This window comes from Falco biarmicus, chromosome Z (assembly GCF_023638135.1).
Source record: "Falco biarmicus isolate bFalBia1 chromosome Z, bFalBia1.pri, whole genome shotgun sequence".
In the NCBI taxonomy this organism is placed as follows: Eukaryota; Metazoa; Chordata; class Aves; order Falconiformes; family Falconidae; genus Falco; species Falco biarmicus.
In genome coordinates this window covers 14785602-14804854 of record NC_079311.1, presented here as the reverse complement: position 1 = coordinate 14804854, position 19253 = coordinate 14785602, and positions in this window count along the sequence as shown.

Genomic DNA, 19253 nt, shown 5'->3' with positions numbered 1-19253 from the left:
GAGGTAGATGAAATACAACGTTGGGAACTCCTAAAACCAATTATGGTAAATGATTGTAACACTGCATCCTCAGATGTGCCTAATTTGCTCTTACTGTTGTAACTAATGAGGTAGATAAGAAAATAATGTCCATATGCACATGTGAACATATGGTTTTATTTAGTAGCAATAGCAGGAATCATGAGACTGGCTAATAAAATAAAGGAGAAACCTGATAACAATGATGTCATGAAGAACACAGGAGTGTGAAACATTTCCTCCCTAGGCAGTAGGGAAGTCCAGGAATAGATAGTGCAAAACTCTAAGCAACAAGAGGGTTCATGTATGAAAAAATTTACCAAAATTGGTAAATGCTGGTAGGTCCCTGTGTTCAACTGACTGTGGCAGTCCATCCCTGGCCTATCTTCAGTTTTATTTTAAAGACAATTCAGGATAACTGTAAGTGGCTGCTAAAATTTGATGCAGTCCAGCTCCTGCAGGTACATTTTCCCTCCCTCCCTCCCTTGCATCGTGTCTCCATGCAATTGCAAAGTGAGTTGTATCAGTGAAAACAGCTGGAAAATGCTTCATGTTGTAAATATAAAACATAGTTATTCTAGATGGATTTGTTTGCCATCAGGTCAGGTCTGTTGGAGTTGAACATATAGCAATGTGTTTTCTGGAACCAGCACAACAGCAGTGGTATGAGTGTGTGGAAAGCTAGACCTGCTCTTTTGACAAGATGCAGATTCCCCATCACAATGTGAGACAGGACTGTTGATGCACAATGGATTAGCACGCAACTGTGAGTTAAAACCCTAAATACTTCATGTCGATAACAATGAGTATTTGGACTCCATCCCTTGATAAATATTTTAGATAGATAGATAGATAGATATTGTCACGTTGTCATTTAGAAGCAGATTTTTTTTCTTTTTCTGTCATCCAGCCCTTCCCAGTTCTTTCTGTATTACTGTTGTACTATCTGAGGCTTGCCTCCAGTAAGGTGTTAGGATACTCATATTATCTAGAGCATGAGAACTCCCTAAACACCTTCTAGAATTGGCATGACCACTGAACCCATGCCAGGTAACTCTATTTTTTTGCATGTCTTCCACTGGCCTTTCATGAGAAACTTTCTTATGTCTTGTTTTTCAACATGTGTCTTGTCAGGTCTACAGTCAGTTAGGATTTGTCCTTAACTTCAACTCTCAAATAGATAGTGATCTCTTACCCTTTTTAGAAAGGCCTGCTCAGAGGGAGATGGTACCAACAAAAGAAGGAAGTGCATCCTTGATTTCATGTGGCATGCTCTAATGCCTCTACTTCCTTTGGTTACCCTCACTAGCCCTTGTTCTCATGGGGGATTCAACTTCCTGGATGTCCTTTGGAAATGCAACAAACAGAGAGGAAACAGTCTGGGAGGCTCCTGGAGTATGTAGAAGACAAATTACTGGTATAGCTGGGCTGTGAGCCAGCCAGGGAGATGCCCCACTGGACCTGCTGTTTACAGACAGGGAAGGACTGGTGGGTGATGTGGTGTTCAGAGGATGTCTTGGGCACAGTGATCATGAGATGATAGAGGTTTTAATTCTAAGGGCGGGGTGGGGAGGGTGGGGGGGGTGGGAGGTGGGCACCGGGCAGCAGAACCACTACCTTGGACTTCTGAAGAACTGACTTTGGCCTGTTTACGATCCTGGTTGACAGAGTCCCTTAGGAGATAGTTCTGAAGGGCCAAGATGTCCAGGAAGGCTGGACATTCTTCAAGAAGGAGGTCTTATAGGCACAGGATCAGGCTGTCTCCAAGTGCTAAAAGATGAGCCAATGGGGGAGAAGACTGGCCTGCCTGAACAGAGAGCTCTGGCTGGGACTCAGGGGGGGGGGAAAAAAAGAGTTTAGCACCTTTGGAAGAAGGGCAGGTAGATCTGGAGGACTGTAAGGATGTCACAAGATTATGCAGTGAGATGACTCTAAAGGCAAATGCCCAACTCAGCTCAGTCTGGCCACTGCTGTTAAAGATAGCAAAGAAAAGTTTTTGCAAATACATTAGAAACAAAAGGAAGGCCAAGGATAACCTGCACCCTTTATTGGATGTGGGGAGCGGGAAACTTTACCACAAAGGATGAGACGAAGGCTGAGGTACTTAATGCTTTCTTTGCCCCAGTCTTTAATAGTCAGACCAGTAACCCTTTGGGCACTCAGCCCCCTGAGCTGGAAGACAGGGATGAGGAGGAGCAGCATGAAGTCCCCACAGCCCAGGAGGAAACAGTCAGTGACCTGCTGCTCCACTTAGACACACACAGGTCTATGGGGCTGGGTGGGATCCACCTGAGGGCACTGAGGGAGCTGGCAGACGAGCTCACCAAGCCTCTCTCCATCGTTTATCAGCAGCCCTGGCTAACTGGGAGGTCCCAGCAGGCTGGAGGTTAGCCAGTGTGACACCCATCTACAAGAAGGGAGGGAAGGAGGATCCAGGGAACTACAGGCCTCTCAGCCTGACCTCGGTGCTGGGGAAGGTTATGGAGCAGATCATCCTAAGTGCCATCATGTGGCATGTGCAGGACAGCTGGGGGATCAGGCCCAGCCAGCATGGGGTTATGAAAGGCAGGTCCTGCTTGACAAACCTGATCTCCTTCTACGACAACATGACCTGCATAGTGGATGAGGGAAAGGCTGTGGATGGTGTCTACCTGGACCTTAGTAAAGCCTTTGACACTGTCTCCCACAGCATTCTCCTGGAGACACTGGCTGCTCAGGGCTTGGATGGGTGTGCTCTGTGCTGGGATGAAAGCTGGATGGACAGCCAAGTCCAAGGAGTAGTCCTAAGTGGAGTTGCATCCAACTGGCAGCTGGTCACAAGTGGTGTTCCCCAAGGCTCAGTACTGGGGTCAGTTCTGTTTAATATCTTTATTGACCATCTGGATGAGGGGATTGAGTACGATCCTCCATAAGTTTGCAGGTGACACCAAGCTGAGGATGGGAGTGTTGATCTATTTGAGAACACATGGCCCTGCAGCGGGACCTGGGCAGGCTGGAGCGATGGGCCCAGGCCAGTCGTGTGAGGTTCAGCAGGGCTCAGTGCCGGGTCCTGCCCTTGGGTCACACCAGCCCCACGCAGCGCTACAGGCTGGGGCAGAGCGGCTGGAAAGGGCCTGGTGGGAAAGGGCCTGGGGGTGCTGGGTGACGGCCGGCTGGGCAGGAGCCAGCAGTGTGCCCAGGGGGCCCAGGCGGCCAGCAGCACCCTGGCTGGTGTCCCCAGCAGTGTGGCCAGCAGGACCAGGGCAGTGACCGTCCCCCTGCACTGGGCACTGCTGAGGCCGCCCCTCGAACCCTGTGTTCAGGTCTGGGCCCCTCTCTGCAAGAGGGACGTAGAGGGGCTGCAGTGTGTCCAGAGACAGGCCAGAAAGTTGGTGAAGTGTCTGGAATATGAGTCTTATGAGGAGCAGCTGAAGGACCTGGGATTGTTTGCCTGGAGAAGAGGAGGCTCAGGGGGGACCTTGCTGCTCTCTACAGCTGCCTGACAGGAGGCTGTAGGCAGGTGGCAGTCAGTCTCTTCTCCCAGATAACAAGTGACAGGACAAGAGGAAATGGCCTTATGTTGTGCCAGAGGAAGTTGAGACTGGATATTAGGAAAACTTCCTTCACGGAAAAGGTGGTGAAGCATTGGGACAGGCTGCCCAGGAAAGTGGTGGCATCACCATCCCTGGTGGTGTTCAAAAGACACATAGATGTGGTGCTTAGGGACATGATTTAGTGTTGGACTTGGTAGCCCTGGGTTAACGGTTGGAGTTGATCTTAAAGGTCTTTTACAACCTAAATGATTCTATGATGCTACTTTTTGTCTTTTATCAACTCACAAGTAAGCCATGTAAAACCACTGCTGCAGAATGAGAGGCCAGTACCTTCAGTCACCTGCCTCAACCCCCTGGTTTACCTTTGGTAGGAGAATACATGAATTTATTTCCATTCTTATGTGCTTCCAGTGTTTTTCCTCTGTTCTTTATGCCCATTCTTGCAAGACCACTGTGCACCATACAGATGTCAGCTGAGTTGTCACTGAACACAACACATCTCATCTTTTATGAGCTGTGCTCCATTTCACAGTGGAGAACCAGGGTTATTTACACTTCCTTGTTCTCCTCCAAGAAACTCACTTTACAAGTATTTGGGGTTGCTGGGGGGAATAAACTAGCTTTTGGTAGCTCTTTGCATTGTGGAATCTCTTGTCTACTGCAAACTCCATCCCCCTTGTATGCAGAGGTCCAGGTCATGAGAGTGGATGGTCACTTAAATGCCTCATAAATCTCCCTAGAATTTTTCATCTTCAGTTTTACATGGGATATATTAAAAAGAGTTTTGCATGAGTGAGTGTCATTTATACAAGTCTTCCATACTTTATGAAAGTACTTCTTTATTGAAATAACAGAGCAAGAAAAAAAAAGCAAAAATTATAGCCTTGCTTTAACCATAAAGTCCACAGATACTAGGCATTGCCTAAAACTACCCATGTACATCTGATGGTTTACATAGATAATTGCAAGGCATTCTGGCACAGCAAGTACTAATTCTTTACCACTGAATTCCTCAGCTAGGAATTACCCAAAACAGAAATAAGTTCTTGGTACCTTAGGTGAACAGATATTTGGCTGTTCTCTGGCAAGGAGATCTTGACAGTTTTAAGTATAGGCTGGCTGACACAACTCTCTACCTACCTCTTAAATGAGCTTGATCCTGTCTGAATTTCATATATATAACATACCATAAATGACAGAAATAGTAGGACTATGAGCAAAAAGGTTTGGCTTTTTTCTCTTGGGAACTTCTTCCATTGCCATCCTTGTAATGAGCCTGAAGATCCAGCTAGAAGCACTTTGCTAACTGGGAGAAAAGGCATTTTTAGTACTTGAGGTTTTACCCATTTTGAGAGTACCTCTCTGCAGCTGCCTTCAGAAAGCTCAAAAAGAGTGTTATGTCTGCAGTGAAGGATGCAACTATACCATGTTGCCATTGAAAATGGTGACTTCTGGTATTCTCTTATTCAGTAATACACACAGAATATTAATTAAATTTGTTAAAACAGTGACTCACTTTTGAGACTGGATAGAAAGCATAAACATGTAGAAAAGTGATTTCATAGAGCAAGTCTGCATGTTTCCTCTAAAGGTATTCTTTTTGGTGGTGGAGAAAAAGTTATTGCTTGCCTTTACTGACGTAAAATCTGCTCTGAAAATGAAAAGTAAATCTTTTTCTGCCCACAGGCAGGAATAGTTACCCAGCCGGCGGATGTTTCTTTTGGTGATGTTGAGTACTTTCTGATGGGGTGAATTTTTTTCTACAACAAAGAAAACATCAAAGCTTCACCTTAAATAAAAGTGAAAGTTTATTTCTGAGAGAAGGCACAGAGCGTACTAACGTACGGGGTCTCTAATACATCTCAATTTCATACAAGGACATAAGATGCTATATTTGCATCTGTGTCTAAGTGTCATTTGTATCATTGCCTGTAGAAAAAAAGGACAGACTGAGGATTCAGGAACTGGAGTATGTTTGAAGACCTCTTACCTTCACACCTAGTTCTAGTTTTGCTAGCTGATCTACAGCAGCTCGTTTAATACCTCTGTCTCTTAACTCCTAGCCATGAAATGAGGTGACACTTCATGTACAATACCCTCAGTGAAGTAGGTATAAATGCACTTACAATTTAGAGGTCCTCAAACGTTCTGCTTATTATACTACTCAAATGACAGAAAACTAGTGTGGATCAGAAGGCTTGTTTTCAAAGAATCCTAAAAAAAATTTTGGATCTAATAAAAATATCAGTAACATTTTCTTTTAAATTGCCAGGAGGGTGTGCCAGCTCAAAGTGATTAATTTACGTGCGCACACACCTCCAAACACAATGCAAATGTATTTGTAGCCTGGTACAATCCACATGGACTTGATCAGATTTTATAGCCATTTGAATAGCAAAACCCAAAACTGTGTTTTGGAGTGACCGTGTTTGAATGGGTCAGTCTATCCTATAAACTTAAGCAAGTATAAATTCCTTATGCCAGCTAGAGGCAACACGTCTTTCACAAAGCTCTGGGGTATAAGCAGTTAAACTGGTAAATCTTTCAGTCAGTGCAGTTGGTTGAACCTGAAGAAATGGCAAGAGTACTTTCCAGCACAGACCTGCTAACAGCTTTTCCCATTGGAGCCTTGCCCAAGGAGTTAGAAATACTGAGTGCCTTACATCTGCACCAGGAGAGAGCTGCAGCTTTATTTGGGTTGGAATAGGAAGATGTGTTGGACCGTCACTCTCTAGCTCTGTTAAAATGTGTGATATTGATGCAGAACGAATGCATAGAAAGAAACTTTCCCTACACCATCATCATTCTAGTGCCTTTGCATCAAAGTGAAATATTCCTCCAGATCTATTTTCTTCAGAGCAGGCCTGCAAAGGGAAAGAGTTCTAGCATGTGCCTTATCCCGTGAGAGTTTTGCCTTTTGTGGTTATCTGTCCCTCCGTGACATCAGCCAAGCACATAGCATGCCCTTGTTGCAGCACATACTTCATTTGTGCGTGCCAGAATAGGGGCGATGGTGTGCTTCTGTGGGTGCCTGTTTCATGCCATCGCCTGCAATGCCATCACAGAGACAAGCGATACGCTGCTTGCCAAGCTGACCTGAGGTCAGACCAGCTTAAGGTGCTGATGTGAGCATTGACACACAGCTATGTTTCTTGTGCTCCTAACCGCTCCCAGGAAGAGAGCAGAAGCTAATACCCAGGACTTCATTGAATTATTTCAATTATTGGAAAACTGGTGGCAAAAGTTTCCCAAGAACTGAAGGAATCTGCAATGAAATCTCTCATTATTATTCAGATAATCAGGCATTTGTTCTATACAAATCTGTTTGTATCTATATTAGATAGATAGATAGATAGATAGATAGATAGATAGATAGATAGATAGATAGATATACACACACACAAGCACATGCACATGTTTTGTGCATACAAAAAATAGGTGAGCACTGACAAAGAGTTGAATCATAATGAAAGCATGTTGCTTGTAATCCAGTTATTTGGTTGTATTTAACATTACTTTATGTCAACTGCACATATAAAATCTGAGAGGGGACAGAAATGCAATGACAGGTTTGGTTTATAAAACTAGCCAGCTTTGCAAAAGACAATATTGCAAGCACAAATAAATTTTTATATATATATATATATACACACCATAATTATGCAGCAGCTATGCTATAGCAGCTATAGCTACACTATAGTACATATTTTGAAATAAATGGGGTGGTCTTCTTTAGCAACACACATAGAGAATTAATTTAGATACTTGTTTCCTTAACACATTTGAGAACATTTACTTGTGCTTCTGTACGTTCATTTTAGAAACATCATCTCAGCATTATGTTGTAGTCAGGTCACGGTGGTCTGAAGAAAAAGGAAAGCACTCTGTACTCTACAACGGCAATAGCTTAGAGAGCTGCCAGAGAACCACAGACCTTTTAGTGCTCTACAGATGGAGGCATGGTTTGCTGTCAGTTTCCCTCTAAAACTCAATCAGCCTCTCCTTTGCTATACTTTTAGGGCCTTCTGGTGATCATTTTTACTCAAATTTTAAGGCAAGTAAAGGCCCCACATAGTGTGCTCTTCTGCCTAATGCAAATCACAGCTCTTTACCTAATAATTTCTGTACCAGACTCATAACCTTTGTTTGTGCTGCAGCATCTCTCTGGGAGAGACAAACTTGATTTCAAAATGTCAAATGAGACACAATTATTTGCTGAGCACTATCATGAGTATGATATGAATTGTGAAACGAACCTTGCTCTTTTAAGTAGGGAACTTGGCAAATCTTAGCATCAGCTGAACATATTGTAACGATCTATTTCTGTATCTGAAAAGTCCAAGGGAAAAAATTGGATTGATCAAGCTAGCACACAAGAATTGGAGAAACAGACTGTGCACAGGATGCTATTTTTTGCTGCCAGTTCCAAGGTCCTAGAAATGGTTGCATGTATAAACATGTCTGCTTGTCATAGATCACTCCTGTGTAATGAGGCAAGCAGCACATGGTGTTGTATAAATTTAAAATGTGCCAAAATGAAGGAACTGACACCAATGCACAAGCATGAAACTAGTCATGCAGAAGATTACCAAACAACACTAAATAGAGACTTAAATATGAACCCTTTTTATTAAAACAAAACAAAAACAAACAAAAAAAAAACCCAAAAAAAAAACCCCAAACAACAACTGTTTTCTCTTTACTTCATTGTAGCTGTTTGCTACTTTGTGAACACAAATTCATCTCACAGTGAATGCTGATGACAGAAGTAATCCCTAAGAGCATGCTTTTTATATAGGGTCTATATTTACATGGTGTCACACACAGAACAAGGCAATCCCTGTCACAGATAGAATTAGCAAAAATGGTTATAATAATAATAATAATAATCGAAAGAGGCAAGTTTGGTAAACTTTCTTGTTCTGTATTTGAGATAAACTCCAGGTGATATCTCTATGTTACAAGATGTGAGTGGTAACTTTCCTGTTCCACAAGCAATTCATGAGGATGCTAAACGAACAACCAACACAGCTGTACTTATTTATTTGAAGGAATTGGACAGCTTGCATCATAAAGTTTGGGCTTGTCTTCTCAAAAAGAGAAATAAAACGAGGAAAACCTCACTACCATCCTTTCTCCCTCCAAGCATTCATACTAATGTTCCTCTTTCACTCCAAATTCACTTGTACTTCTAAAACCTCCTTTTCCCTCTTTCTGCAACTTTATGATTTCAAACTTGAACTCCTTCTGTCCCAACATTCCATGTCCCTACCTCCATACAAGAAAGAGTTGCTACTGAGTGTGCTCCTTCTCTAGCCAGAGCCCACCACAGACTTCCCTTGCCATATTCCCATGCAGGCGGGACAAGCCCACTCAAAGGCATCACATTGCCCTGGACCTCTGTTGGCCTCAGGCTGCTGGCTGCCCAGTCTGTAAGACCAAAATGTCATAAAACTGTCCACATTTTCCTAAGTGTTTCTAGAGAAATGACCTACTTGACTGTGGTGGACTTTAAATTACTGAAATTTAAATCATGTCTTAAAGGTTCTTTCCTCTTGTGAACGCTGTGTTCAGTGAAGATATAATTCAGGTGTCTGAATATAGAATATCTGGGGAAAATCTTGAATGTTTTTATATTTTTTCATTTGAACATTGTTTTTTTAAGAGCTGGTCATCCTCAGCAGATCTTTGCTGAAGTCAATGATGCTAAGTAGCAATGGTGACTTAACTAAATGGGAACTAAACTCTGCAAAGCACAGTGTTTCCAAAGAAACTCTGTTTAATAAGGTACATCACTTCAATGATCTTTGCCTTCACTCACTTCCAAAGTCTTGCAGAAATATATGTTGTGTGGATTCAAAAGGTGTTTTCCAGAGTTAAAATTTCATGTTTGCCTCTGTCCTGGGGTAAGTGATCTCCCAAAATTGTCCAACTATTTTGCAGCCAACGATCATGTACATATGCATGTAAAAAAAGCTGCAAGATTGCTGCATGTGTGATGTCTTAGCACTCAGCATTTCTATAGCTTCATCACTTCTAAGCTCTGTACAAATATTTTCTAACCATTTAACAATCATTCCAAATCTGGGTGGGGCTCCGACATTTTCTATTTAGAGTCTTTAAATACACGCTTATTCCTCCTAAGATCAGTGGCATAAGCTTAGTTAAGACTCCACATTTTAAAGCTGTTTCTTGACGGGGCATTATATATTAGCAAGACGCAGAAAAGCAGTTACATGGATTTTTATTACTCTGTCGGTACAGGCTCAGGTAGCTGCACTTCCTTGACGCAGATTTGGTGAAGATGATTTAGCTTTCAACAGTGACCCCTTATGGTGTGCGTGGGGAGATGCTCCACACCGCACACACCGCTGGAGCTGTCACTTCTAATATGAAATACTTTGCTTACAAAAATTATTACTTTTCAGTCGTGATCTGAGGAGCGTAAGTGGAAAAAGTCTGCCATAAAGGCCTATCTTCCTTCCTGACCTTGCTTTATTAAGACATCTCCAAGTACTTTTGATTTTTTAAACACTAAATGTCATTTAACCAAGATCAATGCCTCTTAGCAGAGTTGCACTACTTAGAGAACATGAATCAATGTTCAGTCCTGTGCTAAACATAGAAAAGACTATAAGTGGTCTTGGGAAATAATACCTGCCAAAAAACTCATTATTTTCTTTCTGAAAGTGAAATACTGAAATTTCCATTCTTGTGAATCCCTCCCTCCCATCCTTGCTTTTGCTTCTTTCTCTCTGAATTAAAAGCCCAAATGCCATTTAAAAGTTTAATGGCTCCTTTTAAGACCATTTGATGGTAATGATCTGTGTTGCAGAGCTTTCATTCTCTATTCCTGCTCTGAGACAGTCTTCATTAATTTACCAGGCAGGGACCTGTACTTTTTAAGCAGAAGGGTTATAATCCCAGTACTGCAATGAAGTTCCAAATAAACATAATGCACAACATAGCCAGAAATTAAAATCCTGAGTAGATTCATTTTTACTGTTGTCCTCATTTTTGCAGACTGCCAGCTTGTCTTCCAGGCATGCTACCATTTCATTTCACTTGATAAGCCTTTAAAATTTGTGCCTTTCTAGATGAAAAATTTGTTGTTTCTTCTGGAGTGGCATGAGACATTCTGTCACATTCCTCTGCAAAGTGAAAAAGTTTTTTCATCAGTACAGCTTTGCTTCCTCAGTGCTGTTCTAGCATTTGGTTCCACTGTTTGCTAGTTTGAGTGTTTTTTTGGTGTGGGGTAGAAGAACTAATCTAATTAGACATGGTTCCAGTGGGAATACTTTATATTTTGTGATATTGTGGAGCCTCTTCTCCTTCTACACACTACAATATGCTTGTAAAATAATAAAACCTAGCAGGAGCTGCAATCAATTTACCTGTTCCCTTAGTCTGAAGCTGAAGTAGCACCGCCACGGCCACTCTAGCCAGGTGCACATCCAATCTGCTCCCACAGACTCCCAAGGTGCAGTCCACACCCTTCCAAGGTGGTTTCTTCCAGGGCTTGGATCATGTCAGAAACTACTTCAGATGTCCAAGCAGGTTCTCCCTTACTGCTTTTAACGCTGCCACACTGTTAGTCGTCTCCTCATGGGTGCAGAGAACAGGTATTTCCATGGTAATACCTGTCTTTAAGTGACCGGGGTTCACTTGCCTCAGCTGACTGTAGTCTTCTCATAGTCATCACTGCATCTCAGGCTTGATCTCTGGGGGCGACTATAACACCTCTGGTTGGAAGATGGAGACACAGCCAACAGAGCACATAACAGACACAGTAAGCATCCCATTAAGAGGATGGCTGGAGACACTGCCTCCCTGTCAACTAAGGTGGGCTGGTCATTACAGAAAGAGCTGCAATAGTCCTTCCCACACAAAGACCTTTGTCATTGTCCTTGAAATATGCTCCTTTCATACTTCTGTCTCTGCCTCTCCTGAGTTGCGGTGGCAAGCCAGGGAGACAGTGCAAGTTTTCCTGATTGTTTTTTTTCTCCCTTTCCTGCTGTGGATGTCAGACCCTGTCTCCAAGATCCTGAGGGTTGTTCTTCTGTGACAGCTACAAACAAAGGCCACAAGTGCAGCCAAGTGTTTTCAGCGGGAGCTGAAGGTATCACAGCTTTGTGGGAGGCCAGGTCAGGGAAGCAATGTGTTGTGAGCACGTCCTGGATGGACAGATCTTTCACCGAGGCTAGGGAGGAAGATGCTAATGGGAAACATTGCATAAGACCCTCAACACAAGGGGGTGCCATGGCTGAGCCCAAGATGGGACACGACAACTGGGAAAGCTATGATTGTGCCAGAGCAGCCTGAAATTGTGCTCCTTGAGACAGCTGATGGGACTGGATGGGACAGATGAGAAAGGAAGAGCTCTTGATACTCCCCACCCAGACTTACCAAGCAATGTAAACTGATCGTTCAAGACTCCATTAAGACCAACTGGTCTGACGTTAGCAGGAAAGAAACTTTCCTCTTTTCTTGCAGTTCTAGTGGTATTGGGATGGTTGCTCGTTTATTACATTCACTGTGAAAAAGAGGGTATGAATATGGGAATGACTTGTTCCCTGTTTCTCAGCTACTGCAGGATTAGCTTTTCCCCATACTCACTCAGGACCTATTTCCTCTGCTGGAAAAGAGAAAGAGCAGCACCTTCTGAGGATCCTGTAAGAACATCTAGCTGCTGCCAAAGGCTGTTATGTGGCTTACTCATGCCTGATAGACCCTCATGGCCTCTTTGCCATTCACTGAAGCTTATATCATGACAAAAGGCATGTGGGATGGTTCATGTTTCAAGCACTGGGAAATCCTGCTGATGCGTAGTCATTTTAATAGCATTAGGCCACATACGTCTCCCACAACCTTCCCAAATAGTGAAGTATACCAAAGTTTGAAAAGAATGCCAGTGCTCCTTGGAGCACTATTGACAATGCTTGTAGTACCTCCAGAGGACCAAGAGCTCTGTTTTAAACTGTGCTTGTTTATTTTCAAAGTCCACTGGCTTCTAGAGTTAGGATCTCATTCTTTTTCTCTTTTTTCCTTCAGAAAGGCAGTAGAATGTTTTATTTAAAAAATAAAAAAAAAAGCAGTTTGAATAGAGTCAGAAGTTTGAAATGGTCAAAAATTACAAACTGAATATGACTTGTAATATTTTTCCTAGGGTTTATTACTAACTACATGAAGAATTCCTTGCTCTGTTTGCTTCTCAGAGTCATTGTATTAGACTGTGGAGTGTAAAACCTTTTAATGGAAAATCTTTAGAGAACAACTACTGCCAGATAATTTTGTACTGCAGTATCCTTGCAAGCAAAATACAAATAGGGATGAACCCAATCATACCAATTTGGCTCCAGAATTAGTTTTCCAGATCTTTTTCCTCAGGTCCTTTAACTCTGACAGTTAATAATTTTTTATCAAAAACAAACAAAAGGTATATATAAATTAAAAACCAAACAGAATTAATAATGCTGTACAGACTTTTTTGTCCACTGTTACGTTTCAGTGTCCTGATCCTGCAGTGTGACATAGGTACCCAGGTGACAACAACATTTGGCAGTTTAAGGTGAACTGCAAACATGAAAAAATGCTTCTTAAACGCACAGAGTCCAAAATTTCCAGTGCCCAGTTCTACACTCAGCCAAATCAGAGATGAAACACAGGTGGCATGATAAAAATGTATTTTACCAGCAATCTGTCACTCCTCCCTGTACAAAGCAAACACTGAAACCATTATGCAGGGACCACGTTCAAAGGTGTTTCCACTTAAAAGAATCCCTCCCAGAGAGGGATTAAGACACTACAAGTTAAAGATCTTTTTCCCCCTTTTTTCATTTTTTGCTCTGATTGCTACAAGACATAGTATACTTCTTGCTCTTTGACTCCTTTTTCTGTATCAGTCTGCAGCAGAATATAGTAAACCCATCAAGAATCCTTCTAGCTGACTGATCAGTCAATGGCAACCAGCAATTTCACATATTAATCTGTTTAATCAAGGTATCTAAGATGAAAAAGATGACTAGGGAGCTTTGCAGGAAAGGGAGACTGACTTGTCATTATTGTCTTGTCATAAGGCTTCTTATCCTCTTCCTAAGTTCACAAAAGCAGAGTAACTTGGGTCAAGAAAGGAAATCACTGAACAAGAAATACGTCGCTGAAATGCTTTGCTGAGTCAGGTTTTGAGTTTGTTCTCAGATGCAGTGGGAACTGTGCATCAGCTGAAGTTCGGGAAGAATGGAAATCTTTTCAAAGTTTACCACATTCTTAACTGATACCCCAAACAAGGGTCATCTGCTGATCAAGGCCCTGGTCTGCAAGATGCTGTATTCCCCCCACTTCCACATAAATATCCTTTGTAAATGTTTAAAGGTTTTGGGATGGGGTTTTTCCCCAAGAAAAGGTACCTGACATCGTAACTTCTTTACTGTCCCTCGGTAATGTAGTTGTCACTGCTGCTGCAAGATTGCATGTTTGCTTCTCAGAACCCTTATGCAGGCAGTCTTAATGTTCTGCAGCCAGAAAAGCCCTGTCTCCCTGCACCTGCCTGACATTAGCACTTCAGAGTGCATGAAGGCATGGGTCTCTGCAGCATTGTATCTGCAACCTGACACTGCTCCACTGAACCTGGTCAGGTCTACTCCCATTGCCTTGTGCAGCTTGGCAGGGGTTGCAGTGTGAGCCAACAGCATAATAACCATACCTTGGAGGATACTTAGGACTTCACTGGATGCATAGATAAGACTGAACCCACCTGCCTGGCTGTATAAAACCAAAAACTTTCAGATGGCACTATGTCAGAACTTGTAAAGAGACTCCATGTTGCTCTCCAACAAATTCCGTCTGGCACAAGGAGCCAATTTGTTCCTTCCAAAAAGCCTGAAAGACTTATAAAATCCAGCACTTCAGAGGCCATAGCTCTCTTGCACTATTTGTCCATGCATTTTCATCTTCCTCTCTCTCACCTGCATTTCTGCAATTTGTATTAACCCTTTCTGATCCCTATGATGGAGAACTAACTTTAGGCAAGAGGACTGAAGAAACTCGATTTGTTTCAACCAGCTAAAAAGGGCTTCAAGCAAGGATGTGATTCTCTTCGAATACAGCAGAGTAAACACTGGAGAAGGATAAGGACTAGGACTATTGAAGCTAATGGATGATGTTGTGAGGTACTATGGCAGTCTGTTTGCAGACTTCTGGAAAAACATCCCTATAGATCTCCATAGTCCCTTCACTTTTGGAAAGATTTGTCAGTATGGGCTTAGAAATCATCCCCTCTCCTTGTATTTCTCTCTCTCAAATGGAACATTTCAGTCTTCTATGCAGTTTTGCAGCAGGTCACTGATGCAGAAAATGGAATAACTGCAGAATTAAGAGAATGATTAAAGCAAGTATAGTGCTAAGTCATTCTGTAAATCAGATGTGAAGATCTTCTTAACCCATGAAATTTTGTAACACATTTACATCACCGGTTGATAAAATCCTACTGCTGTCATGCCTCTGGGAAGCCTTACTGACCTTGTGCTTCACACCAGAATCTTTGTATGATAGAGAGCTATGGGCCGTGCAGCCCAGAGGGAAGAGAACCCCAGGCAGGAGACAACAGCTGTTTGTGATGGTTCCCACTGCTCCACGGTAGTACAGGATGGAGCTGGGCATGCAGAGAGACTAAAGTGAGCTCTCTACTGGATGCAGTGGACCTGATTGTCCACCTTTCCCTGATGGTCAGGGGTGAAGATTGCTCAGCTGCCTTTCTGGCAGCACAGTTCCCCTTTTGCATCTGATATTTCAGGATGGGAACCACATTACTCCCCAAAAACTTACAGGGTTTAGAAAAGGTTGTGCTACTCATATAACTTCCCATTACCACTATCATACCAGCCAATCAAAGATCTCCAAGTGCTTTTTAAAGTACTCTTTCACAGCAGGATTGCAAGATAGATAGTGCTTCATTTATAGCTGAATTGAGCAATGACCCTTTACAGAAATGTTGCCATACACAGTAACTCTGGTTCTGGCTGACTTCTGATGCCACTGAGTGATGCTTCAGTCAACAAGATGGCCTGGCCAGGACCATACAGAAGCAGAGCCATAAGCAGAGCAGTTTCTAGCTTCTTGTGGGGCTGGTAGCATTGTGCCATGTTCACTGTTTTCTGTGGCAATGTAAGAGTGGCTCCTGGGTTCACCTAGTTAACGATACTACGCACAACAGACAATTTTAAGAACACAAGTATAGATTTACCCACAGGTGTATAATATGTGTCTCAGAGGAGAGAAATTGCAACCTTCTGCTAAATAAGTGCTGAAAAAATAAACCACTTCACTGCTAACAAACTCATTGAAACGTTCCTTAAGACAAATCAAATCTACCATCTCCATCAGTCTGACTAATTGTTGGACAATAAGTTGTCTTCTTTTTATATTGTTTCCCTGCAAATATACCTGATCCTTACTTGTTTGCTGATTCTTGCTACAGATGATATAATAATACCTAATTTACATATAGATTAAAAATTACCTTGAAGTTTATTTATCCCTTGATGAGGAAAGGCAGTGGAATGCCACACAGATTCCATTTAGGAACAGGTTCCATAAAGCCCATGTCATATTAAATATTAGAACTAAAAATTTTGGGGTTCAGTTTTGCTGGGTCAATATCACAAACTGGTTTTGGAAAACTGTTCATAGTGGTTTGGGTACAAAGTATTATTCTGGATACTAATAGACACTGTTTAGCTGCTGCTATTTACTTCAGGGTTTAAAAATTATTAGACTTGCTTTGCTTATAAAAAATGTCTCCATTGGTTCTTGTGCCTAATTGCATTAGCTTCAGTACAATTTACAAAACTTTCTTCTCCCCCTCCCAGCCTCAGACATTGTCAGCCCAATGTGCTTTCAGATCTGGTACCATGAAAACAGTCCTCCCTCCCTCTGTCTCTCTTTCAGCTTTGTCCCCTGATACCAGTTTTTGCATCAGGACACTTCACGTTGATCCTCAGAGGACATCAGTCACGGAGGAGAGCTGCAAAAGCCTGCCAGAGCCAGTCTCCTCATGTAATTCAGTAGTAATGGTGAATGCTTTTTTCCAAAGACATTCATATGGTTGAATACCCAGGTATCACTATGTCTTCAGTAATGCATTTTCTGCATAGTAAACAAGAACTAGAGATGGAAAAATAACATCAAATCATAAAATCGTAGAACCATTTAGGTTGGAAAGAACCTTTAAGATGAGCGAGACCAACCGTTAACCTGACACACCCAAGGCCACCACTAAGCCATGACTCTAAGCACCACATCTACACAACTTTTAAACACCTCCAGGGATGGTTACTCAGCCACTTCCCTGGCCAGCCTGTTCCATTGCCTGACAATCCTTTCAGTGATGCAACAATGTTAATAAATAAAATCTTCCCTTTTTCCTTAGTTTCCTAAGGAAATAATTAAACCTTTCTGTATTAATTTATTGAGTTCTTCATATCTTCTACCATGCATTAAGCTTCATTATTACAAAATATTACAGATCTTTTATCATCTCTGACTGCTCGTTTCTGGTTTAACAAGAATAATAAAGGGAGTAATTGCTGAGAATGAGACAGGCATACATAGTGTTTCTAAGCTTACTAATGTTCTTTATGCTCCATATATTATTGAAAATTCATAGTCAGCTGAAATATGTCTTCACTGATCCTTTTTCTGTCCTTTCTAAGAAGAGGATGATGCATGTTTTCCTTCTCTGAAGAACCTTGCAAGTGGAGCATGAACCTAGTTTTTGTAAATGCATTTCAAGTATTGAGAAGACTTCCAGGATGCTTCTGGGCAGTGGATCTGTTGGAAAGGGGATGCTGAGAACCCAACTGGGGCAAGTGGCAGCAACCTCATCCTGACAAGGGCTGCCCTGCTTTCCCTAAGGACGGGCATCCGCACCACTTGCTGGCTGATATTTAGTGACATTAAGGACATGGGGTATGCTCAATTTTAGCATACAGGTGAAGTGCGTGTCAGTAGATTTCTATCCATTTTCAGTCATTTGTAACTAGGCCTAGGCTGCAATGGCTAGTGAGAGAAGGATATCATAACCTTCTGTCTGGGTTGGAGTGGTACACTTCACTCGTAATTAAGTAGCAATATGTTTATTGATATAAAACAGAGATTTAACAAAGTTTAATCATAAATACAACAGACTTGATGGCAAGGTACACTTGACTATTTACTGCACAGAGGGTCAGATAAAACTGCCAGGGAGACCCTCCCATTGAGTCATGAGGTTCAGAAAGGACCCCTTTGCATGCTAAACTCTTTCCTAGAGGGGCGTTTAGGTGTGGCTAGATCCTGACCTAGTCCCAGACTTGGTCAACAGTTTATATCTAAAGGATTATATATGCACAATCAATCCTTAACACCACTTAGCTGAGATTTCAAAGTTTGTCATGCTATTAATCACTTAGCAAGAATCTGTTGTGCCAAGGACTCTCTCAACCTCGAGGTGTAACCTTGGGAAGCATCCCTAATCAAGGGGAGAGCCTGTTGTGCAGCCCACTGCTGTGCAGGAGAGCTCAACAGGCTCAGGGCTGTCCACTGTTTATACAGTAAGATAACTGACTTATAGTCATATTTGCATACCAACTGTAGAAGTTAGTTTCTTTCCAACTTGGCTTGACTCAGACCTTGACCAGCCCCGTTAGGTGGGCACATTGTTCAAATTAGCCCTTGGCTAGTGTGTTATCTGTCTCCGTCGAATCCACTTTGAGTGGGATACAGCCATCATGACCAGAAGCAGCCACTACAACCACCACTGGTTGTGATCACTGGAGAAAAGTTATGGAAATAAAGGTCAGGATGGGAGGGTGAGAGGCAGCAAAGCACGCCACCACACCTTCACAAAAACAACAACACAGGTTGGAGACATTTTTCTGTCTGATTGCACAGCCCTATATCCATGGCTGAGCATCCACAGTACATCACTTGAATATTCACTTTTTTAACGAAATGACACGTCCTTCACAGCTGGATCAGGAGTAGGACATTGGGTTAAAAAAAAAATGGGATGAGAAAAGACATACAGCCAACCTAAGTGCTCATTAATGTGCTAAAAAGGAAACATAACCTAAACCTTCAGGAAAAAGCAGCTTTAACAATTGGTACATGTTCCTTGACAAGAATGCCCTTTAAGAAGAGCGTATAATGGGTCCTCTGGCATGTGTAAAAAACTAGGTTTAGAGCATCCTTAAACTCCGTGGCATTGACTGAGTCTATAAGCTTGAAGCCCTCGCGCTGATTCTCACTTGGAGCAGCTCACCTCCAACAGCATCATTTGAAACCATTGGACTAAATCAAATAAGGAGAAAGAGGAAAAAAAAAAGGCATATCAGTATCATGAAATGACTCTGTAGAGGACTCTATAAGCTCTCAGAGTGGCTGCACTTAGAGCTCACTTGGTACTAATGGTGTGTGAGAAGTAGGATCACTTTTCTGGGAACCAGGAGTAATGGCAGTGTAGCCCCATCCCTGCCCGCTCTGAAGACACACGCAGGCAGAGCAGCTCTCAATCGCGCTCTCTCCCCTTCTGCTCGAACAGCAGTAACCTCCTTTCCTGGCTTGTTTTCCACGCTCCCGCCTCACCCAGAGTGTTACCCAGACCTCTGAAACACAACACCGTGCTTGCTGCCACGGAATGCGAAGCACCAGAGCAGAGAGGAGGGG